At 37.2% G+C, this 14023-nt stretch overlaps 1 protein-coding gene and 1 long non-coding RNA gene across 2 annotated transcripts in view; one reads left to right on the top strand and one right to left on the bottom strand.

Annotated features, from left to right (window-relative positions):
• The window catches only part of LOC134799945 (uncharacterized), a 280917-nt gene that overhangs the window by 72449 nt on the left and 194445 nt on the right, over window positions 1–14023 (bottom strand). The gene's annotated exons all lie outside the window — the stretch shown is intronic.
• The window catches only part of LOC134799922 (uncharacterized), a 95229-nt gene continuing 93977 nt past the window's right edge, over window positions 12772–14023 (top strand). Inside the window, exon 1 of the mRNA XM_063772360.1 lies at window positions 12772–12847. The gene's annotated coding sequence lies outside the window, so the exon portion shown is untranslated. The remainder of the gene's footprint in view (window positions 12848–14023) is intronic.

The raw sequence follows: 14023 nt of genomic DNA, 5'->3' as shown, positions 1-14023 counted from the left end.
GCGACATACAGATGATTTTTAATTTCTAAATATAAACTTCCTAAGTAAGAAAGTAGGCCTATTCGCAGTGTGCGTAGCCATTTGTAACAGATTGCATCATGGGATGTGTCGTCGGCGTGGCGTCCAAATCGGTAATATCCTAGTCATTTATCACACTACATATAATAGTCCCGGCGTTATTACTTTGTTTTGTAGCGACGAGGGTGTGAAAGATAATGCATTTACTGCTTTCTTCCAAAGCTTATCAGAAAGTGACGAAACTATCCTGACTTATAAAAACTCTAAGTACTTCCTGAAACCTCTGGAGATCTACGGATCACCGGTTCTTTAAGAGCCTAGCCAAGATGCCGATCGTACATCGCCAAGAAGAAATGTATTGGGATATTCGATCAGGATGACAGACTATGAAAAGCTCGTGACCATTCCATTTAAGTTTCGATTGGCGCTTTCTTCGAGCAACACCGGCTTCCGACACATCGGAAGGGAGGGGCCCAAGCGATATCTCACCGTACATGGTATAATAATATACTCCGCCTGGTACTCCATACCGAGATTCGCGTATGACCTAACTGACACGCGCCTACGTCATCATGCTGTTTACACTATTGTATTCTGAGAGATGAGAAGTCGGATTTGTCGCTCGACCGATCCGCAATTTGTACTGAGCGAGCAAAATCGATAAATCCAACAATTACATGAGACTAAAATATAATAATTGTGTTTGAATGTAATTAAACGTATGATATGTAAAAAAACAAAATTACATGTGAAATGTAACACTTTCTTTTTGTAAATTTGACGTCCCCGACCTCTTTTTATAACAAAAAACCGAGAAAACAGGCATTTTTGTGCAGTAGTGTTCACGCGCGCGTCTGGACTCGGTCTAGTGAAAAATCCAAGTGCAACTAGTTTTATTACCCGCGCTAGATTAGATTGACGCGCTAATCTTGTACCTCGGCAGAGGGGAAATAGTGCGAATGCCGCCTCCCTTCTTTTTATCAATGACTAGCGACCCACCCCGGCTTTACACGGGTTAATAAATTATACACTTAAGCCTTCCTCAAGAATCACTCTATCAATAGGTGAAAACCGCATGAAAATCCGTTCAGTAGTTTTTGAGTTTATCGCGACCATACATACCTACACACAAACAGACAGACGCGGCGGGGGACTTTATTTTATAAGGTTTAGTGATTGTCATCTTGGATCTTGGCTAGGCCCCCAGGAGGATAGGCAACGCAAACAGCAGCCGACTGTACTTGTGTAACAGCAGGATTGAGAAAGTCGCAATCATTTATTTGTGCGTCATTACGTTGAGCTTGAGTCTTAATATCTTTCATATGTGCAATGTGTGTGTGTGTGTGTTTATGTTTTTATTACATATCTATTTGTGAGTTCCTGTAATTGGCTCTATATTTCTATTTAAGATTCCATTGTCATTTAGTTAGCTGTTGGATCTCCTTATGTAAATAAATAAATAAATTACCTCAGCCGCTCGATTTCTATTGTTGACGCTCATTATACGTACGGTGACCACAAAAATAACAGTTTTCAGGATAGGTCTCGTATCCAATAGTTGAATAGTAAATGAAGGTTTCTGACTTTGAACAAGTGCCGTTGTTCCATATTATATTCTACATATATGTATTCAAATGAGGTATATTTGAGTAAAATTACGTATAAGCAGTAAAATCTATTTAAGGGAGCTATTAAGGAATTACCGCCTTAACACGTATTTATTCTTAATCTCAATAGGGAATATTACGCAAAACTCTGCGTAGAGGGCGTCACTCGCATACTCACAGCTAAAACTCGAAAATCGATAATTCGGTTTCTGGCTCTCTATCACTCTTGCTTATTCGATTGATAGAGAGGCAGAAAACGAAATTTCGATTTTTGCGTTTCGCGGTAGGCCACCTGTAAACAAACCGCCTTGATGCATCAATGTCATAGTGAAAACCTGTCAAAAAACTGTTTAAGGCCTAGTATGTATAAGTTACTCTATGCTTTTACTCTATGTTTAGTGCTGCACTCTGGCGGCAGAACATTGCAGTAATACTCCCTATTGGTTGAGGTGTCCGCCTCTAATAACCGGCCAAGTTCGAGTCGTAATCGCTCAACAAGGTTTCATGAAACTAGGAAGGAACTCAAGTACGGTGGTGGACTGGTGGTACTAGGGCTTGACATGCTAATGCCCAATAGATAACACCCTGTTGTCACCTCTATTGACAATGACTTAAGTTTCAAGATGAGTACTGGGACCGCGTTGAGCAGTACCACAATATCTGCATATTTTTTGTGGAATTCCATTCCATATCGTTCTCGGGTGTCATAGGTCTTAAATTGCGAGTCCAAACCAGATCTCTAATTTAATATTCAAGATATTTTTATTAGTGTAAGTGATAGAGGAACATGAATATTTATCACAGTCGCGTGGTCACCCCCTGATTAGAAACCATTCGTAGTTCAGTTGTTTTTGCACAGACCGACTGGCTGTTTGACAATCCTCCTTGGGTTAAGAAAAACTTCATAGCTTTTTAATTGTCTTTTATTTAATATAAATTTAAAGTTTAAGTACGTGTAAATTTAGCCCAAAATTGTAACCTACGATCTCTTCAAAACGTTGTGGTTTAAAGGGAATAATAATAGTAGGTATTTTAAGACTGATTAAAACAGCATTTAACTAAAAACTCCAAAGAATGATTGTGATAAACCAGTGATATACCTAATAGTGATAAATACATAGTGCAAAGTTACGTCGTAAGTCGTAATTAATATGTGAGTTGAAGTGAGTTAGTGGATAAAACCAGCCCAAAATTCATAATCATGGGTAAGTAAACATATTTTTTATATGTAAGTATGTATATTTATAAAAAAAACTTTTTTTAAACCAGGATAACTGCCGTCCTGAACGAAACAAGATCAATACTTTATTCTCGAGATTAAGTTAGATGGGTACTTATTTACTGTGTGTGTTCTAGAACACCTTCCACCTTCGTGTGTATGTGGGTGTGTTTACATTTTAACCCTTTTTGTTGATCTATTGAGTTGAGTCAATTGAAAATGACATCCCAGCACCAGCACAGATTCGACAAGGACGGCTGACTCATGCAGATAGATGTCAACAAACTGCGGCCCTATTCTGATTACAATCTGTGATTTCAAATTTTAATTATCTTTTTGAGATCACGTCTGTCATTAATATTAAGTAGGTATGTAGGTAAGCTAGTGTTTTAATAGAAAGAACACTATTAGTCGTAAATCCGTTAGACTCCAATCACACTAAATTTGCATCCTGAATACCTACTTATCGCAGATAATACGCCGTTGATCCAACAAAATGGATTGAGATTTTCAGGCAACTGTGGGGCCTGTATCTATATACCTTAAAACTAGCTTACATATTATACAATAGGCATATCTTAAAAACTAAAATTAAACACACACTAAGTAAGGCCACAGAATAAATAATAGTACTAGGTACAGAAGGCTCACTGTCTAACAAAACGCGTCTGTTACGATCAGGACAGATATGGCCGCTAGGTGGCGACAGCGCCACGCGCGGCTTATGGCTAGCCACCAAAATTGGGGTGGAACGGATGTACTTTTAGCTACCTGTAGCAAAGCGACGAAATTGCGGAGTGAGCCACGCCTGCTAAGGCTGATGCGATTCAATAAACGTTCTGCAAACACAGTGAAAACGTCGGCGTGTCTTGAATCCCGCCGACCGGAAAGCCCACGTGCTGACCCGGATCGCCCGCGCACCTTTCGCGCCAATGCCGATTGTTACAATTGTGCACTCAACTTTATAATGACGCAAGTACGCAAAGCAAGTGACAGCAAAGCATTTGGTATTTCAAATAGATTTGCTCTATACCTTTTTTAAGAAAAATACAAATTTTGATATAAGTGTGTATAAAAGAACCACTCTAGAAAACCTGATTTAAAAAAAGGCCGCATCCAAATCATGATGCCACAGACACACAAACATAAGTAGCGGTCACACAATCCTCTTTTTGCGTCGGGGGTTGAATAGATTTTTGTCAGAAGAATATTGACAAAGATAAGGGCTCGATAAGACAGTGTTTTGAGCTCAGGATTTCGGTCCATTTATAGAAAAAAGTCCTCAGGAGTTCGACCTTTTAAAGAAAAAACTCCTAACTTTCTCTGTATGAAATACTTTATGGAAAAACTTTTAGCAACGAAAACTAGTACCAATGTCAAGTTTAATGTAATTTAAACATGTCGTTTTAAAATGAGAGCATTAAATTTGGATTATACGAGGTTTATGCCATTATTGTTTCTTCCTATTCGCGATTCTGCACAACATAAATTCCACACAGCTGAGTTTGATCACATGCGTAATGCTTCACAGTCATTATTTCTACGCAATCTTGTTTTTGCCTTTTCGTGATTCTGCTCAATATGAATTCCACACAACTTAGGGGTTATAGGGGTAATTAATAAAAACCCGAAAAAAAAGGCATATATTTCTATGATACTTATTTTAATGTAATAAGTGTGCCGTACGCTATGTAGGTCATTATATAATAATTATGAATGTACCCTCTAGAAGCGGAGAATTAAAAAATATGTGTGAAGTATAACGCGTGCGATTAAATTCAGTTGTGTGGAATTCATATTGAGCAGAATCACGAAAAGGCAAAAACAAGATTGCGTAGAATTAATGACTGTGAAGTATAACGCATGTGATCAAACTCAGCTGTGTGGAATTTATTTTGTGCAGAATCGCGAATAGGAAGAAACAATAATGGCATAAACCTCGTATAATCCTTTTGATTGTATGGGAACGGCTTTTTGGCGGTGCGATGGGTTTCTGTGATCGAGAAAAGGCCGCGGCCTTACTATAAAGCCATTTATCACTTACGACGTTGTGTCTTTCAGAGTGACTTAGCCTTCTGTGGCACGCTATATATTATATTGCTATCTAATCCGAAGTAATTTGTAAATATGAAAGTGTTGTTTTGCCTTTATTTATTGAGCCTAAGTGTAAACAGTTTATGGTGTTGGTGGATTGAAGTATTGATGAAACAAATGTTATACAAAGTAGTAGCTAGTTTGTTAGTGCACAACACCTTGCACTTTGTGACTATGCGCTGAAACTTGGCACAGTTGATTCTAAGCTGGTCATGAGCAGATACAGACCGGGAGACCTCGAGATCCACGTCTCATTTAGTGGGGGGGAGGGGGGAAGTTGGACGCCGCCGCGCTTCACTTGGAGCAACATTTCTCTAAAACTGTACCTATTAGGGCATGTGATATATCATTTTCGGATAAATTAAGGATGAGGAATTTATTTTTGGAACCAAAACAATGCACTTTCTAACAAAAAAAAACATAAAGTAGAAAAGACAAAAAAACGTATCTTGGATTTTTTCATAATTACCAATTTTTTTTAAAGTGTAGTAGGAATCTGAAAACAAAAAATATAGTTGTAAAGCTACTCTTATTATGTTTAAGAAAATATATAGTTTATTATACAAAACTGTTGTTACATGGGAGATAAAAAATAATATTAAGCGTGGGTCAGAGTGATCTCAATACAAAATATTATTAATGTGGGAAAGTTACTTATAATTTGTTCTACAATCGTTTATTTTTTTAGTTTTTCGTAAATAACTCGTAAACGGTAGCCCACAGCAAAAAAAAATCTTTTACGTAAATAATCTGTTTCAGATTTCTTATAAAATAAGTGCTAATTTTTTTTGCTAAGATCAATATTTAAAAAAAATATTGAAGGGAGAAAATAAATACTAAGGTCCCCTTTTTTAGTCATTCCTAAATAACTCGTAAAGGATGGCCATTAGCAAAAAATATTTTAATAGTTACATGAATAATTAGCATAAAATTTCCTACAAAAAAGGTTATTCAAACTTTTTCGCTAGGATCAATATTTAAAAAGGGGACCTTAGAATTTATTTTCTCTCTTTAATATCGTTTTTAATATTGATCCTAGCGAAAAAGTTAGATGACCTTATTTGTAGGAAATTTTATGTACCTAAATTATTCATGTACTAAAAAATTTTTTGCTATTGGCCATCGTTTACGAATTATTTACGAATGACTAAAAAAGGGGACCTAAGTATTTATTTTCTTCCTTCAATATTTTTTTTAATATTGATGGTAGCGAAAAAAAGTAGCACTTATTTTATAAGAAATCTGAAACAGATTATTTACGTAAAAGATATTTTTTTGCTGTGGGCTACCGTTTACGAGTTATTTACGAAAAACAAGAAAAATAAACGATTGTAGAACAAATTATAAGTAACTTTCCCACATTCATAATATTTTGTATTGAGATCACTCTGACCCACGCTTAATATTATTTTTTATCTCCCATTTATCAACAGTTTTGTATAATAAACTATATATTTTCTTAAACGTAACAAGTGTAGCTTTACGACTGTATTTTTTGTTTTCAGATTCCTGCTACACTTTAAAAAAAATTGGTAATTATGAAAAAATCAAAAATACGTTTTTTAGTCTTTTCTACTTTATGCTTTTTTTTTGTTAGAAAGTGCATTGTTTTTGTTCCAAAACTAGATTCCTCATCCTTAATTTATCCGAAAATGATATATTACATGCCCTAATAGGTATAGTTTTAGAGAAATGTTGCTCCAAGTGAAGCGCGGCAGCGTCGAACTTCCCCCCCCCCACTAAATGAGAGGTGGCTCTCGACGTGTACCGGTCTGATTCTGCTCAAGACCAGCTAACATTCAACTGTGCCAAGTTTCAGCGCATAGTCTCAAAGTGCAAGGTCCCCATACCAACGGTGTGCAGTAACAAAGTTTGCAACAATTTTGATAGCACACGCACGTTTGTCGTTTAAAATCTATCAAAATCGTTGCAGATTTCTCTTGGTTCAACTCTAGGTAGGTACAGTCAACTGTAAAAATATGGGTGTACAAATCATCTCAAAAATATGTCCCATAATTCTTTATATCAGTGAATTAAGGACTACTTATGGGACATATTTTTGAGTAAGTTGTCTACACCCATATTTTTACAGTTGACTGTACGTATTTCCATCATTATATTTCAATCGTTGTCCCAGCTTTTTACCACGGCTTGGGCTGCCTTTCCACTGAGGCAGAAATGAGTGGAGATGAGGAGACGTGGGGAAATCAACCAATAGCATGTAATCCACAGCTCTTGTCCGCTCCGATTTTCGTTATTTTCGAATTAATAGGTAGGTACATAAGTTCCGAAAACTCATTCATAGTGTACGAGACGGAGGTTCGACCCCGCGAGCTCTTGATTGACTGTAGACAACCTAACCCCATTCCACGTATTAAATAATACCGGATTTAACTCATTTGATCTGGTTTACTCAGATTACTTACCTAAATAACTTGAGTTTAGCATTTTTTGTCGCAATAACTAGTGTTTAATTACTGTTATTAGCAGCTATTTACACCTAATTGAGGAAGCATAAACATATCAATCAATTTAGTATCACTCAGACTTGATTGACAAATCCAAATGCGATTACGAAACTTAATCGCGGCAAAAAATGGCTTAACAACGCTCAGTTTGCACGTAAGTAGTTTGATGATTGATGAAGTATCAGCATCATTGTTACATTTGGGTCAAGATTTATTTAGCATCTTTTTGACCGAAGCGTTAGCGAAGATTGAAGAGCGCGAAATGTAAACCTAACCTTTGAATTAATTACCTACTAAAATAATTTTGGAGTTTAAAAATTAAGATCACTAAGATCAGTAGACGCCAATTCCTGGGAATAGTTGCCAAGTGGACCCCGGCTCTCATGAGCCGTGGCAAAATGCCGGGACAACGCGAGAAAGATGAGATGATGCTGAAGAACATTGCAGATGTCAACTTTAGTGTTCTTTAACCTTTAGTAACCGTTTATAACGGAAACACGGCTTAGTACTTTTAGTAGCTGAGCTGGTAGCATCAAGATAATAGAGGAAAACCGATTACGATATAAGCTGCCAGAAGCAGCTTATTTTCCGTTAGTTGCTGCCACGTCCAATTCCTAGTCTGGCTAGCAGCCAAGCTATTATCGAGGCTGTCTGTGAACTTTGCGGTAAAAAATGTTATCGATCGGACTTTCTTGTCTCCACTTGTTCTTTTTTCGGGACATTGTGACAATTAGATTTGTATCAAAGAATATAATACATTTGGATCGTATATCGTCAGTCAACTCGCGAGATTTTTTTTTTGCGATTTGAGATTTTAGTGAAAGCTTTATTGATTGACCTCACATCACTGAATACAAGGATTGAAAAAGAGATTTTTTTTTTAATGTCCCTGTAACATGACCGTTACCAGCTGTATATATGAGAATTAACAAAGTATCGGAAAGTTTCTTAACCTTAACATTTGCGCAAATCTCTAATATAACCACATATATGATTGCGTCGCACCCACACGCCGTCCAAAAGCAGTGTTGCCAGATGAAATCTGAAATATTCAGTAGAAAAAAAATCGGTTTAGCAGTAGATAGGAGAAAAAAGCAGTAGATTTAAAAAGTGATGTCTGAAATAGGTAAAATTGAACAAAAAAAAATTATGCTCTGACCTCACCAACCTCCCATAGAAAATTTGTTTTATTTTTTCCTTTTTAGACCCCATTCGCACGGGAGCTTTTTCACCGCGCGTTAAAAAAGCGTTTGAGTGACACAAATGGATAATCATGTGTAACTGGTCAAGCAAATCTTGTCAGTAAAAAAAAGGCGCGAAATTCTAATTTTCTATGGGAAGATATCTCTTCGCGCCTACATTTTTCAAATTTGCCGCCTTTTTCTACTGACAATATCTGCTTGACCAAGTATATGTATTCACACGAAGGCGGTTTTTAAGCGCGGCGCTTTTTTATCGAGCACTCTGTTCACTAGACGACACGATACGACGGTATAAAGTAACTAGATGATCCGGTCACGACGAATAATCATTCGTTTTTGAAAAATCAGTAGCTCAGCAGCAAAAAGCAGTAGATCAGTACATATTTTTAAAATCAGATAGATCTACTGCTTAATCAGTAGATCTGGCAACACTGTCCAAAAGATAGTACGATGATGGATCGCCCGTGGGCAGTCATAACATAACGAATCGGAGCGCATTGTCCCGACGCCTTTTGTTCTATGTTGGCATGACGAATGTTGTGAATGAAATGGATCGATGGTCTAATTCTTTATGGTGTCTGAAAAATTTGGGATTTTGGTAGGTTCTTTGATAATTAATAAAAGTCAAATAATGCTACGCCGGCTCTAACCCTAATACACTACACCTCTACCCGAGAAGATTGCAATCCCTCCTCAATTGGAAGAGGTTATCCCATAAGAAATCTGCTTGTTAAAAAAATTAATTCATACGGAACCACATTAATTTAATGTTACCTACTCATTTTTTGCTGCTATTATTTAATGTCGTTTGCTTGTTGTTTGATAACTAATTAGGCAACTTGTTTATGTTTTAATATGTCACTGTCAGCGAAATCTCCCACGCAGAGATATGATCAACATGTCAAATACAAATTTATTTTTTCGCATGATATAGCGCCAGGGCGCCAAATTTTGGTCTCATAATTTAAGAAGAGGCGAGAAGATTGAATGATGACTGAATAAAATTACATGCAAAAATAAAAATGTCTCTGGAGATAAGTTAGAATAGATAAGAGTATCGGTTAACAGTCGTTGATAAAGTGTCGAGTTAGCTAAATAAAAATTCAAATAGGTTTGATACCTATAACATACTATAGCGGCCGTAGGTGACCGGATCCTTATATTCATATCTGGAAGAACAACTAATTATAAGTACCAAAAGAAAATAAACTTATACATACACAGAAAACCAACCGATTTATTTAAACAAAATTTATGTTTTTTTATCCACCTGCACGAAGTTATTGTAAATAATGTGTTGATGTGATACAGATATTATGTTTTGCAACACAGGTTTGCAAAGGAAGTCGAGATTAGAATCTATGCATGTAAAAATAAGGTCCTAATTTCCATGGATTATTTTCACGATCTAACCGACATTGACATAGTTTTGTGAGATAACTGAATTTTAAGTTGAATTTCTTTTGTTTTTTTGAGAAACAAAAACGAAATGGTACGAGTGGGTATGTAGGTAATAAACGGGTACCTATACATATCCTTTTTTTAACACCCAATAATAAGCATGTAAAAGTAATGACTATTTTCATCACACATGGCATGTCGGATCACCCACATGCATCGATAGTTGCACAATGTGCGGATCAGCGATACAATCATGTAGCGCCGTGGGTGGCTGGAGATTATATGGCTTTCATTGGCCACCGCTTCAAGTCTAATCCATCTAGGATTGCCATATGTAATTAAAAACGGAGATATCCTGACAAAATTAATGTTTTCATCAGGCACACATGTCATGTCCGATCACCCACATGTATTGCATTGCACAATGTGAGGATCAGCGATACAATCGACACACGCTGTGGGTGGTTGGAGAATTTGGAGATATGGCATCTTTTATTCGCCGCAGACTTGCATGGTGCATCCCGTTTGGTAACTGTACTTACCTATACCAGGGGTGCAAAACTCCTCCCTTCGGGCAAACTCGGCTCCGTTCGGCTCAGCATTGCTCCGAGCAATTATTAGGGTTGACACATCTTGACGTCCCTTTGCGTACGCGACCACTCGTACGTTGCGTACTATTACTTATTCTGTGCCTATACCTAACCACGTCGCGTTGTCAAGAGAGAATGTTAATAGAAACGTAGAAACTTGCATAATTTTGACTTATGCTAACATGAGGTCACTTGGCCATACTTTCCTTACTTAATGACAATCCCACACGATCTGACTTTTACTGTATGTTTGTCGATATCAGTGCCAAAGACGCCAAAGTACCTATAAACCTCTATTTTCCACAGATTGCCTATTTTAGGACCAGTTTATTGTGTAATTAAATGGGTATATCCACTATTCAGTATTTAACCTACATTCAATAGACCCAATAGAATTACCTATAATTTGGTGAAACTCAAAATTAATAAGTCTTTACTTTTGCACTATTTGACTTAAATACGATAAATGCCTAGTCCGGCTGGGTGTAAATATATTTTTATAATAATACACGAATAAAAAAATATACTCTGCAAATCAATCAACGTTACTCAAATTGCGAAAAGTTTCAAAAATTTTTTAAAAGTTCTCGGAAATATCAGGAAAATTGTACCTAGGTATGGGAAATTATGAAAACTTTCATTTTGAAAACTGAAATTACATATGATATAAATATTCCGAAATTTTTCTGTGAAATTTCGCAATGTTGGAAAATTTCCGACTGCTCATCGATAAGTGAACACTGTTTATTGTTAATAATTATTATCTCACTTTATTTACCTACTAAAAAGATGCAGTCCCTGGTGATAGTGGTGATGCAGGCGTCCATAGGCTACAGTGACCACTGCCAGACGGGCCGTATGCTTGTTTGCCACCGATGTGGTATAAAAAAAGTTGTTAATAGCTAGTTGAATTAATAGCAAATATATTCAATGTATTCGTACTGCGAAACCGTTGCAACCGTAGTCAAGTAGGCTTATCACTCCCACTCGCTAAGGCTGTGTCCGTGGATACGCGTAGCGAGATTAGTTAATTTGAGGTAGGCCACTAAGGTACCTGTGCCTAAGAAGTAGAAGTTATTGGTTCTTAAGCTTGCCTTTCTTTTATAAGTGTGAATGGGTTAATTTTTTCCCTTGTTCGATAATACCATATTCAAAACTTCCAGAAACTAAAAAAAAAACGTTTCTTTTGAGGCGCAGGTACTTTATATTTGCATAGTGCATACTGACCGCTGCTTAACCGTTTTCACTATTTGCTTTCAACACACTGGAACATACTCAGTCCGTAAATTGATAGGTAAATTAGTCACCTGACTCTAGGCCACTTTAGGGAGTCACGTGGCTAATTCCATACCTTAATCAATCAAATTTATTTGCTATAAGCAGGCGTGGCTCACTCCGCGATTTCGTCGCTTTGCAACAGGTAGCTAAAAGTACATCCGTTCCACACCAATTTTGGTGGCTAGCCATAAGCCGCGCGTGGCGCTGTCGCCACCTAGCGGCCATATCTGTCCTGATCGTAACAGACGCGTTTTGTTAGAGAGTGAGTCTTCTGTACCTAGTACTATTATTTATTCTGTGCTATAAGTAAGCACAGTTGCATGCATGCAAATACAGTTCATTTCACTTATAACAAGTCACAACAAAAGATATACAAAGAATAAAACTAGATAAAATAACACAAGTAAAACAAACAGAAGAAAAAAAACAGTAGGTATACGTACAATTTAAATATGGATGGAAAATGTCAGGTTAATTTAATACATTAGCAAAATATTCGTCGATCGAATAATAACCTACATTATTTTACTTTCGATTGGCAATTTATACAGACCCCCATCCTAATAACGCAACACTCGAACACAACCGTCTCGTCGGTTAGTTAAAGTACTTAGTACAGTACACCTCACATCCACAGCCCGTCCGCGCGCGGTGCGCGTTACCTTATCAGTGATAGCGTGCAGATTTTAGATGCTGTTAGTGTTCAAAACTATCCATCCCACTGCCGCGTAACGTTATCCACTGTCCGCTCCCGCTCCGCCTGCCCAGACCCCCATCCTAATAACGCAACACTCGAAATCAACCGACTCGCCTGTTAGTAGGTAGTGTGTTAGTTCAGTACACCTCGCATCCGCGACCGTCCGCGCTCGATACCTTATCAGTGATAACGGAGTGATTTCAGGTGATTTTAGTGATTGTGTTTATAGTGTTTTAAAATTGGAATGCCATTTTGTGTTTTGACGGGATAGAGGTATGATTTTTGAGTTTGGTATGTTTTTTGATGAATAAGTGATACGTGATACCTGTGTTAATATGTATTTTGAATTGATTATAAAGGTTTCATATGCGTAAGGGATTAAGCTTTGATATGTGGTGGTCAAAATTCGTGGGTTCAAATCTCGGTTGTGTACTGTATAGGACAGAAAAAATCCTTCTCGAAAAAAATGCAAAAAGTTGACTAAATATTCGGCCATGATCTTTATCAAACACAGGCAAGAAGTTAAGGGGCCCACTGATTAACAGTCCGCCGGACGGTATCGGCCTGTCAGTTGTTCGGAACTGTCAAAATTTTGTTCTAACTGACAGGCCGATACCGTTAATCGGACTGTTAATCAGTGGGCCCCTTTAGAGTTAGATCAAGCTAAGTTGGTAGCGACTTTGGCAGCCCAGACGGTGCAAGTGTTATTTTAAAACGTAAAACTTCTATGAGATTATGACTTTTAAATAACTACTCTATACCTAAATACTTAAATACTTTCTAGGTTAACCGGTCCAAACTGTTTTAGGTATTTTAGACAAATTGAACGAGCAAAGAAGTCAGATATTAAAATAATGACCGGATAGGCCGGATACCGGATAGTAACCGAATATCCGGTGCATCTCTAATATATACCTACAAGAATTGCTCGTCCCTTTATACAAGTACGGCTACCACCAGTTTTGACATTGACAGATACGCTCGCGTCTACGTAAATTACTTTCTATACATCACGCTTGCACTAATATGCGAGTACGAGCGAGATGTACAGAAAGTAAATTACGTAGACGTGAGCGTTATGTGAATGTTAAAACTGATGGTAGACGTACAGGCTGACATTTCAAAAATGGAAAATCGAATGTCAGTCCTAAGTACTCATCGAAAATAGAACACATATTTGAAGTGCCGTATGTGGGAAATATATATCCCTTAGCCTGGTAAAGGGTTAAAGGAAAGGTATAGGTAAGATGTGACATTCTTACGTCATTTCATGTTACTGAAGTCACCACTTCAGGACAATGCCCTATTGAACTTATCTCAGCATTATCTATTGATATCATTAGCAAGGTATATTGTTACTAGTCTTTCATAAACAATATCCGATAACATACCATTAAAGAATAACATAGGTATCATACTAAAAGTATGCAGTTGTATTAAATTGTAGTT

Source organism: Cydia splendana, chromosome 19, assembly GCF_910591565.1.
Source record: "Cydia splendana chromosome 19, ilCydSple1.2, whole genome shotgun sequence".
Taxonomy (NCBI): Eukaryota; Metazoa; Arthropoda; class Insecta; order Lepidoptera; family Tortricidae; genus Cydia; species Cydia splendana.
This window is presented reverse-complemented; position numbering and strand designations above follow the sequence as displayed.